Source organism: Strix uralensis, chromosome 1 (assembly GCF_047716275.1).
Source record: "Strix uralensis isolate ZFMK-TIS-50842 chromosome 1, bStrUra1, whole genome shotgun sequence".
Classification (NCBI taxonomy): Eukaryota; Metazoa; Chordata; class Aves; order Strigiformes; family Strigidae; genus Strix; species Strix uralensis.
The window spans coordinates 102,622,677-102,645,381 of NC_133972.1; the positions used below are offsets into that span (position 1 = coordinate 102,622,677).

Below are 22,705 nucleotides of genomic sequence, written 5' to 3' on the forward strand. Positions count from 1 at the left end.
AAGAATGAGTACAACTAACATTCTGGTTTAACTCAAACATGCTAACCAACATGCTAAACAACAATGTTAAAACCAACATGCTAAGCAACTGGAAAGTATAGGAAAACAAGGCAGAAGGATCACAGCAGCACCTTAACCCAAGTTAACTAAAGCAGACAGCGGCTTAGCTAGCTCTTCAGACTAAACTGATTTCAGGGAGCAAGCTTCAGGAATGAGCAACTGAAGTGAGTACATTAGCAGGGCTCAAAAGTGGCTTACTATATAGGCTGTAGTATTGGCAAGACAAAAATTTCTGAAGACCCAGGAACTGGAGCTAGTATAAAACACCCCTCCTGGAAGTTTTTAAATGGTGAAATGTAAAGGATGAGCTCAAGTGAAAACCACCTACTTTTATCAGCTATGCAATCTTGCAAAAGGTTTCTATTGCACAGTGGACCAGTCTTGGTCTATTCTCTTAACAAACCAGTTTCCAAAATGTAAGACAGTGAATCTGAGGGGCATCTAAATGCTGTTGACTGCTGAACTTGCACTGATTCTCTACTTTCTCAAATCACCATCCCCCAAACCATATTTAAAAAGAAGTATGCAGAGAGAAGACTGAGACGACAAAGGCAGACTGAAGCTTGACACCTTCTTCAGAGCACAAAGCATATATTTTATGTATAGAGAAACAGATGTACACCAAATCTGAACTATGGAAGAGAAACTCATCAGGGCTGGCTGCACATCATCTGCCAGGATAGTCTACCAGATCTGTGTTTGTTCTGGGCAGGTGAAAGGCCTATTGAGATATTACTGTTTGCCTGCCTGCTTGACTCCTGACAAGGGTGGAGCACTGCAATAAGCAGGTCCCAGCTTGTTGGCACCACAGTAAATTCAGAAATACATATCTTACTCTGCTTTTGTCCAGAAATGTATCTTTCTGAGTTTCAAGTAGAGTGCTGTGGAGTCAAACGGCTCTCTGGGACCAAGAGCTAGAATGAAATACAACCTGAAACATGGTTTCAATGAGGGGAATGCGAGAGCATATAGGCTATATATATGATGCTACTGGACGAAAAGAACACTTTTTCAGTACGCCCAAAGTGTACATCATCAAAAAATGGATCCATGCAGGTAAAAATACCCAATTACAAACTACTACAATTCACTGCCATTAGCAATGACATACTTTCACCACAAGCATCTATTTAAATAGCAGTCCTAAGACCACTCACATTTAGCATTGAGACTGAGAGTATGCCACCAGATCAACTTGCTTAGATCCCTTAATTAACGGGACACACTACAACTTTTTCTTAGTGTCTTTCTCCCCCTTCCCCTGCCCGCCTCCCATTTCCTTACCTCACACCCTTTGAGAAATTAAAATGCAACAGTTAGACATCCTTCCAGTGTCACAAGCAGCTATCTTCCATTTTCAGTACGAATGAACACTGGCCTTATACTCATTTCTAAGGCTCATTTACAATACAGCTGGATCAATTCTTTCCTAGCCCATTTGCTTTCAATTGGGGCTTCATTCTCAATTCAAATGACAAATTGCTCCAGCAATCACACATACACACGGCTCCCTCAAGCCTGGCATTTTTAGGTTTAACAGAGCCTTTTAAGTTGCCGATGCTTTAATTACTATATAACAATATATACATGTTAATTACTGTGGAAGACCTGTGCAAAGTAGACAAGCATTCAACTTTAATACATAAATATTGCAGCCAAGGAGGATGTTTTCACTATTGAATAGAGTTCATATTGTTGATTCATTTAATCTTTGATACATTTTCCTGGCAAAAAGCTTCTAACAACATGAACTAAAAGAACATAATCCCTTAAACATCAGGAATAAAACCAACTCTGTTGACCTGAATCTGTTCCCATCAACTTCCTTTATCTGAAAATTGGCACTCATGCTAAATGGACAATATAAATAACAGCATTTAATGATTAGTATTTGCTGGATAAACTGCAACTACTTTCCCAAATCACTCTAGGAGAACTGGATTTGTTAAAGTGATGATCTTACTCAGATATTTCACCCTACTAAACACTTTCCTTCTTGCTCATTTTGGGCTGCCAGAATTAATTCATTTTAGGAGAAAGATGGCACAGTCATCCCAGTTTCTCAGTAACAAGAAAAATCATAAGCTATACTTTTATCTTTGCTGGGCTTTTAAATTGTACAATGTGCTTGTGAAGACCTTTATTACTAGACATCAAAATTACTGCCAGAGGGAGGGGGTAGGAAGGAGAATCAGGTTTGGAGTATGTTACAGATGTGTACCTTGCCTGCATTTGCTATTAGCAAGCCGTTAACAGTGTGATTGGTCAGGAAGCACAAGTCCTGCTTCATTCTATGACACTGGCAGAAGTGCACTGAGGTGATGACTATCAACAAAGCAAGCTTGTGATCTGGAGCCATTAAAGGTGCGTACACGCTGCAGCCAGGCACCAAAGTCACATTCTTATTGCCTTTGCCCTTCCTCTTGCTTTTACTGCTCTTTTATTCATGTGACATTTTAAATTAACACAAGGTTCCCAACCTTTACACCACACCTTCCACAGCAGAGGCTGTAGTCTCATTAGTTTCCAGAAACCTTATGTCAACCCTGATTTTAAAAACTAACGTTAACATAAAATTTTTAAGAAAAAAAAAAAATCAAACACTAGAAAATGCAAACATGACAGTTCAACCTAACTTATATAAAGGAAAGATCCTCTGGCTATCTGTAACAATCTCTGTAATAAAGGCAACCAGAAATTATTTGACTACTATTTGACCATAGGAGATGATTACCCTAACGACAGCAGTCAAGTTTTCCCCTATCAAATAATCTTTTTTCTTTCAGGAATGCAAGTCTGGCTTTGACCACAAACCTTTTCTTTCTTCCTCCACTTCTCCCCTCAAACTAAACAAGTACATCCTCTACACTACAAGAACAAAGGCAACATTTTTTTTTTTTCTTTTTCAATAAACTCATCATTTATCTTCCCAAGTTCAGGTTTGCTTTTACATCAAAGACAGTTTTCCCAACACTGTGGTAAGTACTGGTGCCAGTTCATTTATCTACTGATCTAGAAGTAAGTTTTTATCACGCTGCAGATCTTTAGGTCCCAGAGCTGTACTTGGAGTTTTCTTTTGCCGAAAGCAAGTACAGAATGCACCAACATACAATTAAGATAGGAAGTCAGGAAACAGTGATTAAAAATTCATGTGAAGAGCACAACAGCTTCAGGATGAGAATGTAAAAAACAAAAATTGTTAAGTGACATGAGTTTGGTTTGTCATCACAGCCCATCCCCAAATGAGTCATGGTAACTCAAAACAGAGATCATTAGATAGTCACAAAGCATACATAATGAAGTTTTATTGAATAACAGGTGCACTTTAGCATTATTAGAGTAAAAACACCAAGTAACTGCATTCTGTGAGCATAAGATCACTGAGGAATGCAGTAGATTTTATGCAAATTTACCAAGTGGTTATGTATTTAAAAAAAAACCTTTCACAGCTCACATCATCTCACATTTGCACCTATTTCTATGCAAGTTAGCAAACACAAATTCTTAAGGGTGGGGAAAAACCCACACTTGACAATCTCAGGTTGATTTTTTTTCCCCCCTAAAAGCCTGCAACAAATTGAAGACTTTTTTTTTCAAGACTGCTGCGTGAACGTGCAAATTCAATGTGTCAGAAAGATGAATGACTATGCTGAGTTGCATGGTTTGTAACATTCTTACTATTATAAACCAATTACAATAAATTACACAGGCTTGCAGTAGAGTTAATGCAATCTCTGCCTTTAATACGAAAATATAAGAGTTCATCTTCGTTTAGAAAAATGCACTTTGAATGGATTGCTATAAGCTGTTTGGTTTCTAACTTCAGTATTTTGCCATTAATCTTTTCATGTGTTAATGCTTAACATTCCATTTAGCTAAATCCAAATATCACTAAGGTTATAAAAACCAGTTTAACCCACCTCTTGACTGTTATTTTTTTACTGAGATCAAGACATTGTCTTATTCACTAGAAGGCCTAAACAGGATGACATGTCAAATCTTTTCCTCCAGGTTAAAACAAACTCTGCACATCAAAGTACCAAACTCCAGAGCATCATAAAGGTCTCTACTACTTGACTGAGTAATACTATATTTCCCAAGCCTCCATAGAAGCCAGTTCACAACATTTCTCCTCATCTAATCAAAACAAATACAATAGTCCTACTTCTCTTAAATTATTGTCTAAAATTACATTAGCAGTCTGAGGTTGGCAGCATCATTCTCCTGCCTCTGTTCTTAAAGATACTTTACAGATGATAGTCATAAGGTAAGCCTTCCACAGAAGTTAAATTTCCTCCACAGGTTTAGTTTTTGAAGGAGCCAGGTTCCTCAAAAACAAGATTCCAGATAAAGTTAAGACATGGGTGGCAATCACTTCTTCCACACACTGTCGTCAAGTATCAAAACCACACTTCATATCATAAAAAACACAAGTTCTAGCCTTGAAACATTTCTAACAAAAGAGGAAATTCAACACAAAACATCAAGAGAAAAGAGTACGCTTCTGGAAATGGGAGAACGTAGCCACCATTTGACTGACCATTCCCTACAGTACTTATGCAAGTATACATTCTGTCCATTAGGCTGGAAAACAATATGCTATGAGCTTGGTGCACCAGAACACCAAGCATTCCAAATTCAGAGAATGAAACACAAAGCACAGAACTGGTGAGAGAAGGACAATCACTCAGGAAGACAGGTTAGCTCTATTAGAGGCATACGAAGACAAAAACCCAACTACAGCACCAGTTACATTAATGTAGTCTTGAATATATTGGCCAATGCAGTTGATTCTGATGGGAAAGGATTATCACAGTAAAATAGCCCTCTCCTGCATCAGCAGCATGAAATTTGGAGAAAGCTGCAGTGATCATTTGGCAGATTCTTAGAGGATTACATATCAAAAGAGTGGAACATGTCTTAAATACTGCTCAAGAACACGCAGAAAAAGAACGAACTAGAGATGAGACTAAGAAAAATAAAATGTGGTGATACCCCTCCCCCATCCAACAAGAAAAAAAACTAAAAAAATGGTGGACCAGCTTGAAAAGCAGCTCTATTTAAATGGCATATTTGAGAAAGGACATGATCTGAAGTCCTTCTTTTAAGCATATTCTTTGAGTTCTGTTCAATCTGTTACCCACATACAAAGCCAGTAATAATTCAGGTTACACATGTCATGCTGATAGCAAATTTAAGACTCAGATGATAGCTGAAATCTTGATCATAATTAACTGTGACAACTTCATACTAAACATATCAAAAAAAGAAGGAAAAGGTCTAGTTTGAACGAAGTATCAGGTCGAATCTGGAGGATGATCAGCTCAGAGATAGAAGGAGAGGAGGAATAGAAGAAAGGAAAAGAAGAGGTTGTTCTTCCTCTCCTCAGATTCCTTAACATAAGATTCAATTAACAACATTCAACTCCCCAGTACTACAGCAATGGCACTTTTCAGATCAAGACTATCCTTGAAAAAGCACGTGAAGATGGTAAATTAAAATACTGGAAGCAACACTAACTTTATCGTTTTCTACTCTGTAGCTAGTTACCTAATGCAGGAAGTACTATAAAGCTTTTACACTTGGCGCCTAGCACACCCAACTAAAGGTAATAGTTTCACATATAAATGCAGAAGCTTAAAAGCAGCATTGGCAGTAAGTAGAGAAAGCTTTCCTTCTCCTTCCAGAGGAAAGGAAGTAGCTTAGCTACTGGGTTTTAGCAACCCTTAGGGCCAATGCAGCGTGACCAAAAAGTAGTGCATTAAGATTTAGTTGAGATATGTCAGTTCCCTACCCTTAAACACATGATTATTACAAACCATATACAAGCTTATATACATATACACATATATAAAAACAAAGTTATAAACACATAAATAGCACAGTAGACTGATTTGTCACCTCCATCACAACTGTAGACAGTCCTCATGCTACTAGTTATCTGAACTGCACACTCCAAACCTGGCAGAGTGAAACCAATTTGACAGAAATCTGCTAGTTTACAAGCACACACCTACTTCATTGAGACTGGTAAAGCTGTAAATAAAGTCTATTAAAGCATTTTAGATGACGCACAAGACACAGGTATTGCATTTAAACTTTGCCTATTTTGATTTATTTTACACTGACAGAATGAACTAGTAATTTGTGTGTTTAGACAAGTCATAAATTTACATAAATTCAGATGAGAACTTTGTTTCCTCCCCTCTCAGAATCAGCAGAAACGTTTAACAAAAGTCTCAAAGCAATCAGAGGTCTTAACTTCATTAATTTGGAATTATGCTCCCAACCCCACCCCACTGTTAACCTAAAGCACTTGGGCTGGGGGAAATACCAAACCAAATTTTATCCACCAATTTGGAAAGTTTATGACAAATGTTTGGTTTTCTGTGATTACAAGTGTGTAACAAGTCACTAATACTTAGATTACCTATAATCCGTCTAGATTAGTTGTAGCACAGACAGAATTGTATTTTAGCAAATTATCAGCTTTGTCTATGCTTTAGCACTATCAGTGACCAAATTCTTCACGGACAGCTTCAGGTAAAAAGCTGTAAGTTTTTAGTTTAGGAGTATAGGGTGTTCCACAAGGAAAGCTCATCTTTTCCACCCTACAAGGTTATCACAAGACAGTCACCTCAATCCAATAAAGAATGTCAAAGCAAAAGGAACTTTGTACTGTAACACTGCAATACCTTTAGTCAACTTCCAGTATTTGTGTAAGGTGAAATTCTGCTTCTAGAACAAAGTCCAGATAAAAAGGCACTACAGCTAAACTAATTTCCTCAATCTCACATAGTCAAGAGACTTTGCATCTACAGACTGTGTCTTATGTTTCTGTAGTTTATCAATCCAATTTCTCTTGCAGACCGTGTTTCAGATCATCCCCTTTTGGTCAGTATAAAACTCAAAATTTGTTCCTGAAGTACATTTGTAGTAGTTTCCGGGGGCTTTCCAGACAGAGGATTATCCCTACAGAGGAATACTGTGGATACAGAAAGAGCAGTCCAGACTTATACCAAGAAGCCTGACAGGGCAAGCAACCGCTGCTGCCAGCTCCTCAGAGAACCACAACAGTACTCGACTTCCATGACATCTGTCACACTACTGGCATAGAGCTGCTTAAGTAAAACAGCGAGCTCATAGTGACACTAGAGCAAAGGATTTGGCAACTCTCTTCCAGTGAAGCATATTAGAAAAGTAGACTCTTCCTTATTAAGATGAAGCCCAAACTGGTGATCTTGCTGCAGCTGTTGAATAGATCAGTACTCTCTACAAAGTGTGTGCTCTCAGGACTCTGTTGAAGATCACCATTTCCTCCACAACACAAAATGTATACTTTATCTCATTGTTTAAACCCATATCTGGTTATTCAACAGACAGGCTAAGACACCAGCGCACACAGATCCTTCTGCCGGTTTAGTCACAGGGCAACACAGCTAAAGGCAATAACATCTTAAGCAATCTCCAGTAATCTTTTTGCAGCTGTTTATCAAAACCTCAAGTCTTTCTGTCCAGATGGTGATTACAGACATTGTCACCTTACTACCCAGACAGTGTACCACCTTCAAAGATGCTTTGGGAGCATCACAAGAGGAGCAGCAAATGCCTGCACCTTAAAATAAGTAAATAGTAATCTAAAAATTAATCAAATCTTAAATTGGAACCCTTCACCTATGAACACTAAAACCAGCACCTCTCAGCTCTCTGGTCAGCATGCATTCATCCTTTAGCTTCCCAGACCAGGAACTTAAGTTGATCTCCCTCACTCTGCAGTTGCAGCACAACATCCCTGACTGTACATGGACGCAGGCATGCATGTACACAAAGAAGCACCAGATGGCCTGGGAACTCTGTTTTCTGAAGCATTTTGAAAATTGGATGTATTCCACAAGCCATCAGAAGAACACAAGTAGTTGGTCATAAAGAAAATCCTGAAGCAAAATTTTGTTTCCCTGGTTTTCCCCTCAAAAAAGAGAAAAAAAGGCATGTTTATTCAAATGTCTAAAATAGTTGTCACTAGTTGAAACCTGTCTTTCTAATGTAATTTATGGATTTGGAACTAAAAGCATATATTCCACTGGAACTTTTTCAGCATGATTCAGAATTGTCCATTTGTGCTTTGAAGATATAAATAATCTTCCACCTGTTTCTTAAAAAGTGTTGGTTTAGATCATGTTCTTAAAGTTTCTTCCCATAAATGTGAAATTAAATCGTTAAAATCTTGTAAGATTAATTTTGAAGATGCAACATGAAGTTAAACTCATCCACAGATTAGTTTCCAAGTGAGAGATTAAACTAAGAATAATTGAGGAATTAGAAACGTCAATTCAAATTTTTTATCTTTTCATTTTACTCACAATCAAGATTTACTGAATTTGTACTAGCAGCAAGATTCATTTCTGGAATATCTACAAATAAAGATTTAATTTAAAACTCAGACTACTTGAATTTCATGAATCCCTGACAGGTTAGGAATCCAGGCTCTGGTCAATGCAGTGTGTTTTCCCTCAACAGCATAGTTGCCTTTCAGCTCACTTTCAGACAGCCTCGAAGGGATAAGGAGTGTAGAAGTACTCCATCACAGGATATCTGCATCAAGTAACGACCATAAGATGCTATTTTCAGTCCTGGTTCTATTTAAAGCTCCACAGGTGGAACCTAGAAGGTGATGACCTTCTCTAAAATTCCTAGACTCTTTCTAATTTTAGTAGCAGCTTTGTTATTCTTATCAATTCTATCTCCCTGTTAGATTCTGAAAATAGGAACTAGAGACGGCTGGATTCAGCCAGCAATAAATTAAATAACAACAGCATAATTTACACCACTCATCATGATTTCAAGAAAATTAAGTCTCATACAACAAGTCTAACTTCTTCCTCCATAAGACTACACTTTTATTTGACTGCAGCAATAAGGAACCTTCGAATATGTTTCTGCAAGATATCTGACTTTGGCATAGATGAGCTCTTTCAGATCTAAGCTTGAACTACTTGCCACGATTTCTGTCACTGAACCACACTGCTGCAGCAACTAAGCATTTCTTCTCCACTTCATACTAATCTGCCTGACTTCAGTGGGGCAGACAAGGAGCACTCACCCGATCAAGTTATGAGAGCACTAAGTACACGAATATCAAACCATCCCTAAAGTGATTATTTATACCCTCAAGGCCCAACTCAATAACACAGGTGCTTTTCCAGCACTTTCTCCTTAAAGAGCTCCTGTGCCCTCTGTCAGGTTTTTCCCTATTGCTTGGCCCCTTAATTATGCAGTATGTTTAACAAATTTCTGACATTCAGTGCTGCAAGAGCATTTTTTAGAGTGAAACATCCCTGGATCTGATCCCTCACCTGGCTTTCAGCACAGCCCCACAGACAGCTGAAAGGGCAGGTATCTGCCTGCAGCACCAGAATGGGAACAACAAGCCAAGAACTCTTTGAACTTCTACTGACCATGAAACACCTGGACTCTCAAAACACAGCCTATGAAACACTCCGACAAAAGCAAGCATAAGCATTCCTAAAATAGATGTGTGTAGTCCACAACAGGCAGATTTTTTTTTTTTTTTAATTAATCAGGAAGGGAAAGGATGAAATCAGCCAGCCAGCAGCACTGTCAGTGCAATCCTGAACTGTTCCGCTCACAGTCACTCACCGGACAGTTTTCCCTGGAAGGGAAGTAATAAAAATCACTCCTGATGAACTTTGCAAAACTGGCACAGTAGCAGGAGATGATGGTGTTTGTTGGTTGTACACACTGATTTGTATCTCTTGGGGATGCAGAACCGCATCAATCCAATGTAGCTGAAGTCACTGAAATCACAGGTTACACACAGAGGAACAGAAGTTTCACTCACACTCACTACATCAAAGAAAGTGAGTGCCCTGGATTTCAGCAGCACTGTAAGAACTCTGGTGTAACAACAGAACAACTGACCATGAGCTCTCAGTGTAATGCTATAGCCAAGAAAGTAAACATGAGCCATGAATGCATAACAAGGGAACATTAAGTAAGGAGCAACACCATTTCATATAGCATGCAGCAAAACACTATAACAACATTGCTGTGCCCAGCTCAAATGTCTGCACATTATGCACAAAGTCAGAAAAGCGCTACAAAGAATAATTTTGAGTCTGAAAAGCATCTGGAAATAAATTTTGGTTTTATGTATTTAGACAATCAAAGATAAGACTAAGAGGTGGCTTGCACATGAACTTCACATACCTTTGTGTGGAGGATATTTTTCCCTACAGTCCCAGGACTTTTTGTCGCATGTCTGCTCAGGTACCAAAACCTGTTATTATTCTGAAGAGTCCACATACAACTAAGTAACTGCTTCTCGTTAAAGACTCTTAAAGGCAGAAAAACTAATGAGATCCAAGGAGAGAGCTGATGCTAAAAGTGACAGGCTTAAAACACGTTCTTGGAAGAAGTTCTAGAGAATGACCAGGGAAAGAGAACAGATTAAGTATTCGCAATGATCCTTTCTCACCTGAAACAAACCTACAGTTCAGAACTTATTCATTTACAAGCCATCCATATGACTAACTCTCCAATATAATTTGAAGAGTGATAGTCCAAGTGGTATCTAGGGAGAACAGTCAGTTGACTTCCATCTATCATCATCAAAACAGCTTTAACAAAATATGTTAAAAGGAAGAACAAACAGGAACAGAGACAGCCAGAACCTCTGCTAGCCACATACCCAAAGCAAATTTTCTTAGCAAATGCAGTAGCTCTATCAGAAGCGGTGATGAAACTGCCAGGGCTTCAGAGAGGAGGGGCGGGGGTGGAGATACGAACAGGTAACAATCATATTTGTGATTTCCTGCATATCCATTCTAACAATTCCCTTTAAAAAAAATAATTGCTTGTAAAAACAACAAGTTCTGTTAGCATAAGTTCATATTCATCTAGTCAGGCCATAAGAAAACTGTCTGTCTCCCTCCCTACTCAAGAACAAAAGTACAAAATGTGCGTCAAATCCTAGCTACCTCAAACATCAATCCCCATTCCTTACTGTCACCGGGAACCAGCAGCCTCACACAGGCTTTTGAGATACAAAAGTGGGTTTGAATAACATCATAAATTCATTTAGCTCTGAAACCAAAGCTGCCCATTTGCCTCCTAGCACTAACTATGGTGACTGCTTCTGCATTTATAATCCATTCTTTAGCTCCCAGTTTATTAGCACTGCAGGTTATGACCATGTATAGGACAGAAACAGAAGTATCCTCCAGAGCACACATTTCTTCATCACTCCTGCACCCAGCTTCCTACTCCCTGGTTCATCTCTTGAAGAGCTTCCACTACCACCTGGGCAGAGGCAGAGATTACCCAAGTTTGTAATTTCACAGAACATACTTTTCAAGCAGGCGACAGTCTGGCATTAGACAAAGTGGTCATATCTTGTCCCTCGAACTGCACTGAATTCATATTTTGCCTTCAGGGACATTTTTTTCAGCACCACAAACTGCTGTTGGATTGCACAGGGCCTGTCAACTACCTGGCTGCTAGTTTCCAGTGAGTGCTTTCACTTTCTCTGTAAGACCAGAGAAACAAAAGAACAACTCCTTCTCCATCTCACCTCTATCAGCTCTGCAATGCAGACAGACTATTGCACCATTTTGCAAACTAGTACAAAAGGTTTGCCGTTTTCTAAGACACACAAAAGTGGGAGAAAAGCTTTCTTCCCAGATACATACCAGGACTTGGGAGCCTGACCCAAAACTACTGCAGGAAAGCAGGCGACACTGTTGGGAGAGCTGCTCTCTGTAGGCAGAGCTCCCAAGGCCTTGGACTTTTTACGGGATTTATATTTGGTAGTTCCCACAAGTCATTCAGTGCTGCCCTAGTCTTGACAGCCTTAACCTGCGAATGAAGGTAGTGCATACGCAATAAACAGAAATTCGTACTTTTTAAATATTGCCCTTTCTTCTTTGCAAGGTAACCATTTATTTGCCCTGTAGCTTGCAAAATACAACTTTCCAAACACCTTGCTGAAGATTTTGGTATTACTTTAAAGCTCTATCTGCCTTAATTTAAGAAGTAACTTTTGATTTCAGTAAACAGTAAGATGCGTTGGAAATCCTGAAGAAGAAACAAAGTTCAATTTGAAGGCTATCCTTCAAGAGAGCACTTGCACTTCAGCTTGCCCACTTTTGACAGCTCCTGAAAAATCACAATAAAGCCATAGAGGTTCTTCAGACTATTTTATCTTCCTAGAAAATATTTTAGAGATCACAGAATCATTCAGGTTGGAAAAGACCCTTGGGATCATCGAGTCTAACCATCAGCCCTACTCTACAAGTTCTCCCCTACACCATATCCCCCAACATCTCATCCAAACAAGCCCTAAATATATTTTAGAAAATATTTTCAGACTATTTTATCTTAATAGAAGGATTCCAGGACTCGGCTTACTGAAACAGCTGGAAAAGTTCTCCACTCCTGGCATACACAAATGCTGAGAAACTGGCAGTTGTTAACAGAGAAAAATCTGCTTTCTGAAACAAACTTCTGATAAACAATATTTTCTATTTCTGAAAGACCACATCTTTTTGCTTTGACAATTTTTCAGATTATGATCATGCTGGAAATGTTACCAGATGATCCGTTTCTCTCTGTCAATTCTTCCAGAAGAAATACTTCTATCAGTATCTAATATCATAATATGTGGGGGGAAAGAAATCAAGGTTCCCTTTCCTGGCCATAACCATATTCTTAAAGCAAAATCTTTGCCAAAACACCTGATTTTTTTTTTTAAAAATATACTTCATGATCAAATTATAAAACAAAATATGCTGGGTGTCTAGTGTGACAATACATCAAAATCCAAGCACACAAACTGTAAAATGAGAGTATCTACTGGTAAATTTCAACAGCAGCAAACAAAAACCACTTGGTTTTGTTTCACAGTGCTGAATTTTTCTATTTCTATTCTATTCCCCCTTCCCTTCGAGAAACAGTTATCAACTTCAGTTCAAACTCCTCCCTCATCTTCCCCATACTTTGTAAACATCTTTACAAGCCAGAAATGACACATCAGTACGGTTTTACTATAGGATAAATTTATAATGCAAATCTTGCATCAACATGACACACAGGAAAAAAGCAATTGTAAGCAATACCAACAAAAGAGGGGATGGCTCAGAGAATTCAAGAGGAAAAAGAAGTGAAGGTGGTAACCTCAGCTTGTTTCCAATACTAAATTTAAGAATACTATAAAAATATTTGTTGTGGAGATTATTTCCTCTTAAACTGACCTCCTAAAATATATTAAGCACCTTTCATGGAACTTCCAAAATCCATCAATTAAAAAAAATTCTCCCCTCTAAGTTCCTACTGTTTGAAACAAAAAACTTGAGTACTATGACAAATGTTTTGATGCCCCAAAGGCTCCCCCATTTTCACACCTAAACCCAAGAGTTTGATTCCCTATTTTACAAGTTTTGCAACAGTTCATCCAACAGACAAAACCCAACTGTGAAATGTATGGGGGGGTGGGAGCCAACTGCATTGGGGCAGGGGGAGCAGAGGGAGACAGAGCAGACATACAGGCAGATGACAGATTATGCAATTGATTTAAAGGAGAATGGGAAAAGTGCTACAGTCAACATTTAATGGCTTCACTGGCCTCTGTAAAAGGAATCAGCGATCTCTGCTGTCTTAGTAAGCAGGTCTCCCCATTTAAAACCAAACCTCATCAACATTAACATCTTCTAATTAACTGGAAGTCAAGGTCAGAACTCCAACGCACTGCCGAGAGCTGCGTGCAGAATCAGTTGTGGAAGGCAGATCCTGGACACACGCAGAGCCACCCTGCAGAGCCAGGTGTTCCAAGCCACAGCTCCCAACATGGCCTTGGCAGAGGAGATTCACGGGCTCAGGAGCAGTCACGGAGCAGGGCTGGGAACACTCCTCCTCAGAGAAAGGGGATGTCAGTAACAAGTAAGAAAACATCCTGCCACCCTCTCTTCATTGCTGAACAGCAGGGCAAGAAAAAAAAAAGCCCTAAATCAAGCCCAATACATGAAATAGCAGGAAGAGGGAGGAAAAGAAATGAAGTCTTCTGCACAGCAAACAAGTTATATTGCTGCTCTACCAAACCCACTCTTCCCTCCACAGAGCTACAGCAGGACGTCTGAACTCACACAGCTATACAATGGCATCCAAAGATCACAGTAGGAGAGAAGGTAAGTGGATACTGCCCACTAGACTTCACGCTTCCAGGGTGCTGCCTGTCCTAGTGATACGACCTATTTTGAAGAATACCACCACTCTTCACTTATTTGCTTAATTCAAAGAGATAACAGACTCATCATTCATCATCTCTCAAAGCAAAGCACTCAGGGAAGGTTCATTATTCGGGAAGAATTTCTACTCAGTAAGTAGCCTGAATATAAAACCTACATACTGAGGATTTGCATCTGTACTGAATAGTGATCTTTGTTGCAACACAACGATTGTACAGAATACTGGTGTTTTCAGATCTGCTTATAAAAACTGAAGTTCTTGGGTATGGTCTTTTTACACAAATGCAAACCCTCAATTTAAAATCGTACCATATCATAGCTCCAGGAACCACTAACAAGGTATGGAAGAGATTCATTTAAATGACAGAAAACAGCCTTGGCCAATTCTGGATGGAAACAAGGCAGACAAATTAAAAACTTAATAGAACTGCTCCTTTTCTCAGAAAAGGTGGAAAACATTCACTTGCACAGTTAAGCCAGGTAACATTTGGGCATTAAGTAATTTTTGTTTGGACTTAACGCCAACAAAAAAGATGCACTTAGCATGTTTATTTTATCCATCAATATTAAAATGAGAATTTGTTCACAACCTAGGAGAATGTTAAAGCTTAACAGAGTCAACTGAAATTGCTTATCCTGTAATACATAACCTACAATACGTCACATAGTGAAATGTACACAGTAAGAAACTTTAAACTTAAAAATGGAAAGTGGATTCCTTGTTTAGTCTCCATGTAGTCAGAAAAAGAAACAGGTATTTTCCCAGCCAAGACCGCTAAGCTACAAAATTCCTCTCAAGTCTACATATATTTTATACATAAAAAAACATAAACAAAAATAACAGATAAAATCAATTACTAGTACTAGGAAGAACTACTGTGAAAAGCATTATTTTCAGACAGACACAAAAGAATTCACCCTTGGATAAGTTATCCTTTGAAATAATGTTGCAGTCTACAATAATTAAATTACAGGTCACAATCCCTAACTTATAACACTATGCTTTTCTAACTGTGTATTTCATATGGGTATGTTCATACAAGTTCAAGTTCTTCAAAAGAAAGGACCTATACTCTGCACATATTTGTGTACAGGTATTTGTTGTATTTCACAAAAATTAAACTGGATCCTCTGTTAGGATTTCCAGTCTCTTTTTATCATATAAATTGCACCACTATTAAAGTCATGAAATACAGTAACATCTCAACTCAATGTGTTTGTCAGTGTACTAAAAAAAGACAACATTTGGTATTTGTTTGGATAAACTATCTGTGGTTCCACAACAATAAGGAAGGGAAATAATCTGAATCTGTACACATCAAAAACATAAACAGTCAATATAAATTAACTCTTAACATTCTTCATGCTTCATAGCTGGAGTCTGAATCTGGAACTTTCAACAAATATTGCAAAATAATCTCATCACGATGTAGCTAATGGTCCAGGACATATTTAAATTGATGCGTAGAAATAAATGGAAATAGCAAGTCAAATGAAGAGCAGATGGTCACTCTGAACACTTCATTACCCTCCAACCCTTTTATTTCTAATGTGGAAAGAATAAAAGAACATTTACCATAGTCTGCACTGGAAAACAAATACTAAAGAAACCCATGTGTTTCTCAAGTAATTTAAAATACTAACCCAGCCACACTCTATGTACAGTTAACAGCTGTTGTCTTCTAGCAAAAAATAAATTATTTGTACTTATACTTTGCAAAAGGTCTATAAAGTCAATGATGTATACATTCTCCCTTCTTTTCTCAACCTCCTTCCCACACCATTTGAGTTTTCAGGTCCATTTTTGTTGTCTTGTATGAAAGCATGCATTTTTAAAGTGAGGAAGATTAACCTTTGAATTAACTATTTCACCAATTGCTACCAACGTTCCCCTAACGTCTGCTCTACAACTGGGAATGTTCAGGACACCTGCACCATCTGTGCCCTGGCAGACAGGGCACGTTGCTAGTCAAGCTGGCTGAATGAGCTGTTGAGCCAGCCACAGACCCCTGGCCACAACAGGGAAATCGCATTTTCATGAGGAAGGAACAGGACTGAGGAGCATTTCAAATTTCTGACAACTACAGAGAACCACAGAAATTATCCAAACTGGTAGGAGGGAACGGGACAGAGAACTATGCTCAAAGCCCAAACCAGAAGGAAGTAGACCTCTCGTGCTCTTTAAAATGCCTCCCAGAAGAGATCCTCCATCACGAACTGTTTCACAGCTTGTGTAGCTGCTCCTGGGATGCAAAGAAAACTGCTTTTACAGACAGGGAAAAGAGTGGGGTAAAAAACCCCATAAAACTAGAAGAAATCTGGTCTTACTAAAAAGAAAAGTCAGTAAGTATCATGCTAGTAATACAGATGATATCCACACAGAGAAAGTATAGAGAATTGCTCAGGGAGGAGACTGCAAAGGAGAAGGGTGGGTGGAAATGGTTGGGAATTCAAAAACAGAAGCCCTGAACTGGAAAATGGACCTATGCTTGGAGAAGGAGAGACACTAAATGAAGCCAGCCTCTCAGAAAGTTTCAGGAGAAGAGAGATTTACAGAGGCACTACAAGTAGAAGCAAAAGGAAGCACATGAGGAAGAAAAGCATGCACAGAGCAGCAGGAGTAGAGATATCTGTCCCCTCTCTGTTTCAGAAAAGAACTGGATAGACAATACATCCCACACCATTTCTAGTTTCTTCAACATTTCAGCCTGTTTCTTCCTGTACTACCTTCTGCAATCCAAACAAAACTATTCCTCTGCTTGCTCTTCTATATGGGGTGCACTTCCAAAGTGTCTTTGCTCCTATGTCCTGCCTCATAGGAATTTTTACATGCCCAGACATTCTTTCTCCTCTTCAGGATCACTACTAAGAGCCTGAAGCTACAGGTTTGCTACCCAACAATCTAGTCTAGAACACAACCACTGGGAAAAAAACCAATATATTAGACGTACACTGTTTACAAAAAACCCGTATTTTCTAATTGTTCTGAAAGTTCCCTTCTCATTGACCACCTCCATTCAAATCCATGGTGGTCTTCCGAGTTTCTCCAGTGTTCGTGATCATGTAGTTAAGCCCAGTGCAAACAACTGCTACTGAAAAGAAATTTTGTGCTAACAAGAGGCCCAGCCACACTGACATTTCACATGGTTACTTTCCTAAGCATAGCTGTGTTTAGTCCATTGTAAAAAGACTTCTGAAAGAATGCAAACAATGACCTTATCTTCTTCCCATATCTTCAAACACATAAGATCTTCATCAGAGAATTAGTGCCAGGTGCTCATACTTTTGTCTTTGCAGTACTCTCATCATTGGTTTTCTTCCCCTCACTGGTTGTCAACTCTTTGCAGCAGCAGTCCTGTTATCCCATCTATCTGCATTGCATTGAAAAATGCTACTGGTTTCCATAAATAATGAAACTCACAAGCAGCATTTATGTAACATATCCCAAAACAAAACACTGTTCGTTGTCTCCCTCTTTTACTATGTATTGTTGAAGTGTCTCATCTGCTATAGATTTATTGGGGATGTTTGGTGAGCACATCAAGGACTAAAATTCTGTCTTCTCCCTCAAGAACCTAACATTGTGTGTTTCTGAAGCACAGCTGCAGTCACACGTGCACACCCCATCTCATTCCTATTTCTCTGGGGCTGCACATGTCCCCAGTTCTGTATGTGATTCTACTATGAATGCTTTTCACACACCTTCAGTATACATGGCAACACATCAAAGTATGCAGTACATGGATAACATAATTAAAGGCTACTGCCAGAAGACAACACATCGAGTTCTAGCTACAGTTACACCGTAAGAACTGTAAGGTAATGAACGGGCATTTCAACATGAGCTGCAGAAGCAAAATACGTGACCCTTTCTAAAAATGGAGCTTGATCAGTTATGAAGGGGATTACAGGTGCTGGTGCCCCCAGGAGTTCATGAATATGAGAGGTCTTTCCAATGCTGCAAATATGCTTTTAACATTTTCCAACGAGTACTCTAATTTTATGTTGTTGAAAGGTAACTTCTGCATAAAGAAGGCATATTATCTATTTCATAAGTGATAAAAGCTTTAAAGAATTAATAAAAAATCCTGTTCCCCATCGATGTTATATATCTATTTGGGTGGGGGGGTAACTCCTCAATTAGGAGATTCCAGAGAATAACTTGAATCTAAGTGTCTACACCCATATTAGTGCATTTCTCCAGAGTTAATATTCCTGAAATGTCATTAGGAAATCATGTGATGTAAAAGAAAGAAAAAATGAGTTTTACTTCTCTCCCGATACACTAACCAATAATTGTAAGACAGAGATGACTACTAAAGAGTTAATTTATCATTTACATTTGATGTAAGCATAGAGGCCAGATAGCAAATGTTGTCATGTTTGTGTTACTCCAACAAGAAAAGGATACAACACACAGAAGATTAGAGATTAGAAAAGGGTACTGAAGAACATTTACTATCCCTATCCTGAAGTGTTTCCATAGCAGCCGAAACAATTATTAAAACAGATACACCAAAAGGAAGGCAAGGAAATAACACAAAAGCTATCCATCTGAAAACAATTCATAGATTCAAAGAGTTATATTTGACTTGTTCATTAATTTAATCATTAAACATCACCTACTTTATAAGACATCATGCAGGTCTTGTAATGACATTCATAGCAGCACAGAAATTTACCAGAGCAAGGAGATTTTTAGAAAGGAGTATTTATGACAGACAATGTGTTGACTACTGTGGCTTCACGTCACAGAAAATGTAAGGTATCCTATATCTGCTTCACAGGGTAAGGATTTCCATAGTAGAGTAAGCTTACCATTTGTTCCCTCTTTTTTATCCCACTTAGATTACACAAACCAAAGAACACCCTACATATGTTTATTCCCCTCCTGCCCTCCCCCAGTTTATCACAGAATACTGTTTTCAGTGGCATTAAGAAAAGGGACATTAAGTCCTGCTACTCTGGACAGTCCCACTGAGTAGCCATCTTTCATATCTTCCCTTTAAACTTTCGTAAAATGCACTGAATTAAAAGTCAGAGACTCATTTTTTAGAAATGCCAGCAACTGTGTCTTAAAGTCAACAAAAAAATGCTTTTTTGGCCTCATCTAAGAGCCATCTATAGACTGTTTCATTTATGTATTAACTAGCAGGCATCATCACTGCTGCGTAAATGTCAATGCTCTTTCCCTGCATTCTTTATGTAAGAACACAGCATCATCCATAACCAGTTTTTCTTTCATTAAAGTCATGAGTCCTCCAGAAAAACAGAGGCAAGATTGTTTTGACAGCAGCGAGCAAGCAGCCTTCCATCTACCTACAGCTGAGTTACACAATCTGAACAAGTAACAGCCTCCAATGCATATGAAGACGCAACACAAAAGATACTAAACATTCTCAGTGGTGAAAAGAAATGCACCGATACCTATGTGACAGGGACGAACGGATGGTTTCTAATCTATTTTTCTTCTTGCAACAATTCTTATGACTAGATTTCAGACGTGCAGACACTCGGTGTCAAGTCAAGAGGAAGTAACGACACCATTTATGCTCCCCCTCCCGTGGGAAATCACCCCACAGCAACAGAACTGGCCAACTGCCATTCACTCCTATACAGCGTATCCAACCTTAATAGCACCTCACATTCAATACAGGGCCCTGCAGAGCTCGTGGGTTTAAAAAGCCATCCAGTGCATTATTCTATTTAGAAAGGATACTTTTGAAGTACACGACTCTTGCCTTAAGATTGAACAAAAAAACCAGCATCGTTAAGCAATCCTTGAAATTTCATGTGAGAAGCTGAGTACAGAAACCATCATCCAGCGGTATCTACAGTGCTCAGAATAGTTTTATGTTGACATTTGTATGGGGACAGCTGGGTAGTAAAGAAGTTCAGAACAGCTGGAGAACACCAACAAGTGAGAGAGTCCACTGCACCGCAGGAGAGCAGGCTAGCAGATGGGGTAGTCCGAGGGCAGAAGACATGCAGTAAAAAGAATAAAGTGCAAATGCCCCAGAAGGAAGTGGGTGGGGAAATGTAGATAAAGCAGAAAGGTGACTCAGGTCACAATATTGCTATACAGCCTAGAAAAGAACAAGCTGAAGGAGGACTCAGAGATCAGGGTAAAATCTTCTGTTACCACCATAAGCAGACAAGAGCTTACCAGATGCGCAGTTTCTAATAAAGATACTATCACATAAATGCTAACCTTAACCCCAAAGATAGTTATCAACCTACTGATAAAGGACTTATTTTTCCAACACCACCATCAACCCCCACATATGAGAAAACACTGTGGCAGAACCTGATACATTTAACTGGGACAAAAGTTTCAGGGTGTTCACTTTACTTGAATATTAAAAAACCCAAAACAATAACTCAACAAAAAACCCAGAAACTTTTTTTCTACAGGTATAGCTAAAGTTTTCCCTCAGTCATGTCTTTTCTGTGATTCCTCCACATAAATAAATAGACTTTAAAATAGCCTTTAAGATCTAATAAACCTTTCAATTACTTCTAAGTAAAGCCTTAGATAGCAGCCTAAAAAGTTGCAGTTACCAGAGTATCATGTCTGAATATCAACAAATTCCTTTTTCCACTGGAAAGACAACTGGGGTGTAACATTAGCAGGCCGTAAAAAGAGCACATTTTACAGATGCCAGTATCTCCTGAAATAAACAGTTGTGAACACAACCAGCAGCACACTGAAGTCCTCAGCAATTATCTACATGCTTGGCTTCATGGGTAAGCCACTCACTGGTGATGAAGCCCACACTCCCTCCCTTTGCTTAAAATTTGAGCTGAAATGGAGCGAAACCACTAGACACAAACTTTTTTTCTTTTTAAATTGAAAAGATGTTACTCAATTCATTCAGCTTAACCAGTTCTGTACCACAGCTTCTGAGTATTAAAGCCCGTTCTGTTTCAGGCCCTAATTCCATAAAATCTAGAGCTGAAAAGCTCAGAGAAACTTCACCGATCAACTTCTATAAATGGTGTAACGCCTCTTTCAGTTTTTCCAACTCTCAGCGTGGGTGTTACTTTCCGCGAAAGAAAAGGAAAAAGCATGAGGAACAGATATGCAATTCAACAGAACAGTTTTTAATCCTCAAAACACTGACACCTATTACATGCTCCAGAGTCCTCCACCAGTCTAGGAATTTCAGTAAAAAACCAAAACCCCAACTTTTTACCCTGTCTTTGGACAAATGAACAACAGACACCACGTGTGCAGCTCATATTCTGAAAACACTGGTAGCCTCGGCTTCGTTTGGAGGTCAAATTCAAGCAAGAGTTCAGCTTCTCTACTGGACCAAGCAGATACTTCCATATACTTCCAATACTCAAGGACTAAAAGGGCCATTACCTCCTTTTCTGTGATGCTTCAAAACCACAGACCATCCTAAACACGCTCCACAGCAAAAGGTGAACTCTGATAAATTGGAGGGAGTATAACCTTAAGCAAAATATTTACTGAGCTTATCTACATAGACCTCTAGAAGTAAATCCTTCGCATGCTGATAACATTCATCAAGTCTTGTTTAGAAAAGATTTGTGCCGAGATGTTCAAAGGACTGCAGCAAGTTTTGAAGGAGATGTGAGGAAAGGAAATATATTAGCATTTCCAGTATCTGGAAACGTGTGATCTAGTCTGTAAGGCAAGGGAGGCCTGATAATTCTGCAGCCAAGTATCTCTAGGTGGCTCCATTCACATACTTCTATATTCACTTGTAAGAGTCTTACTCCATCACTTCGGTTTCTTTCAAGCAGAAGCCATAGGGTTGCCAAATTCCCCGTTTTAGTGAAATGATGCCAATATATACAGATAATTATTAGCATGAAAGGCACCTAACAAGATTCAGAAGGTACTCTGAAAAGAACACTCTTTCACACTACTAGAGATTAAAGTAGCGTGCAATTTATCATGTTGTTATACTCGTTATTAGCAAGTTCTCCCACCTGCTTTTGTAGACCAAGCTTAATGGCTGGTGATTATTTGGGTTGAAATGGAAAGATGACAATAATAGAAAAGAATATAAATAAACTTCCAAGTAGAAAGACTATGATAAACTTCCGTACTATTTCACGGGAAAGTTGTTTTTCAAGAGGGAAGGAAAAGGTTAGCAAAAAAATGATGGGCAATGTGGAGTACGTCGCAGCTGTAAGAAAGAACCCAAACTCTGTAAATTAGTAACATGCATCGTGCAGCTTCCTTTGAGAGGGATAAAAGGACACGCAACGGGCTCTGGGGATGCCGAAAAACCCACAAACGCGGCCCAACTTCCCCCCAAGCCGACAAACACACACACACAGAGCTCGGCAGGCCGGCTCCGTCCCTTCCTCATTCCTCCAGCACAGCAGCAGGAGGCGGAAAAGTTCAGCGT

At 39.0% G+C, this 22,705-nt stretch overlaps 1 protein-coding gene across 4 annotated transcripts in view; it reads right to left on the minus strand.

Moving 5' to 3' along the window:
• Positions 1-22,705, minus strand: part of EPB41L4B (erythrocyte membrane protein band 4.1 like 4B) — a 180,444-nt gene that overhangs the window by 156,562 nt on the left and 1,177 nt on the right. The gene's annotated exons all lie outside the window — the stretch shown is intronic.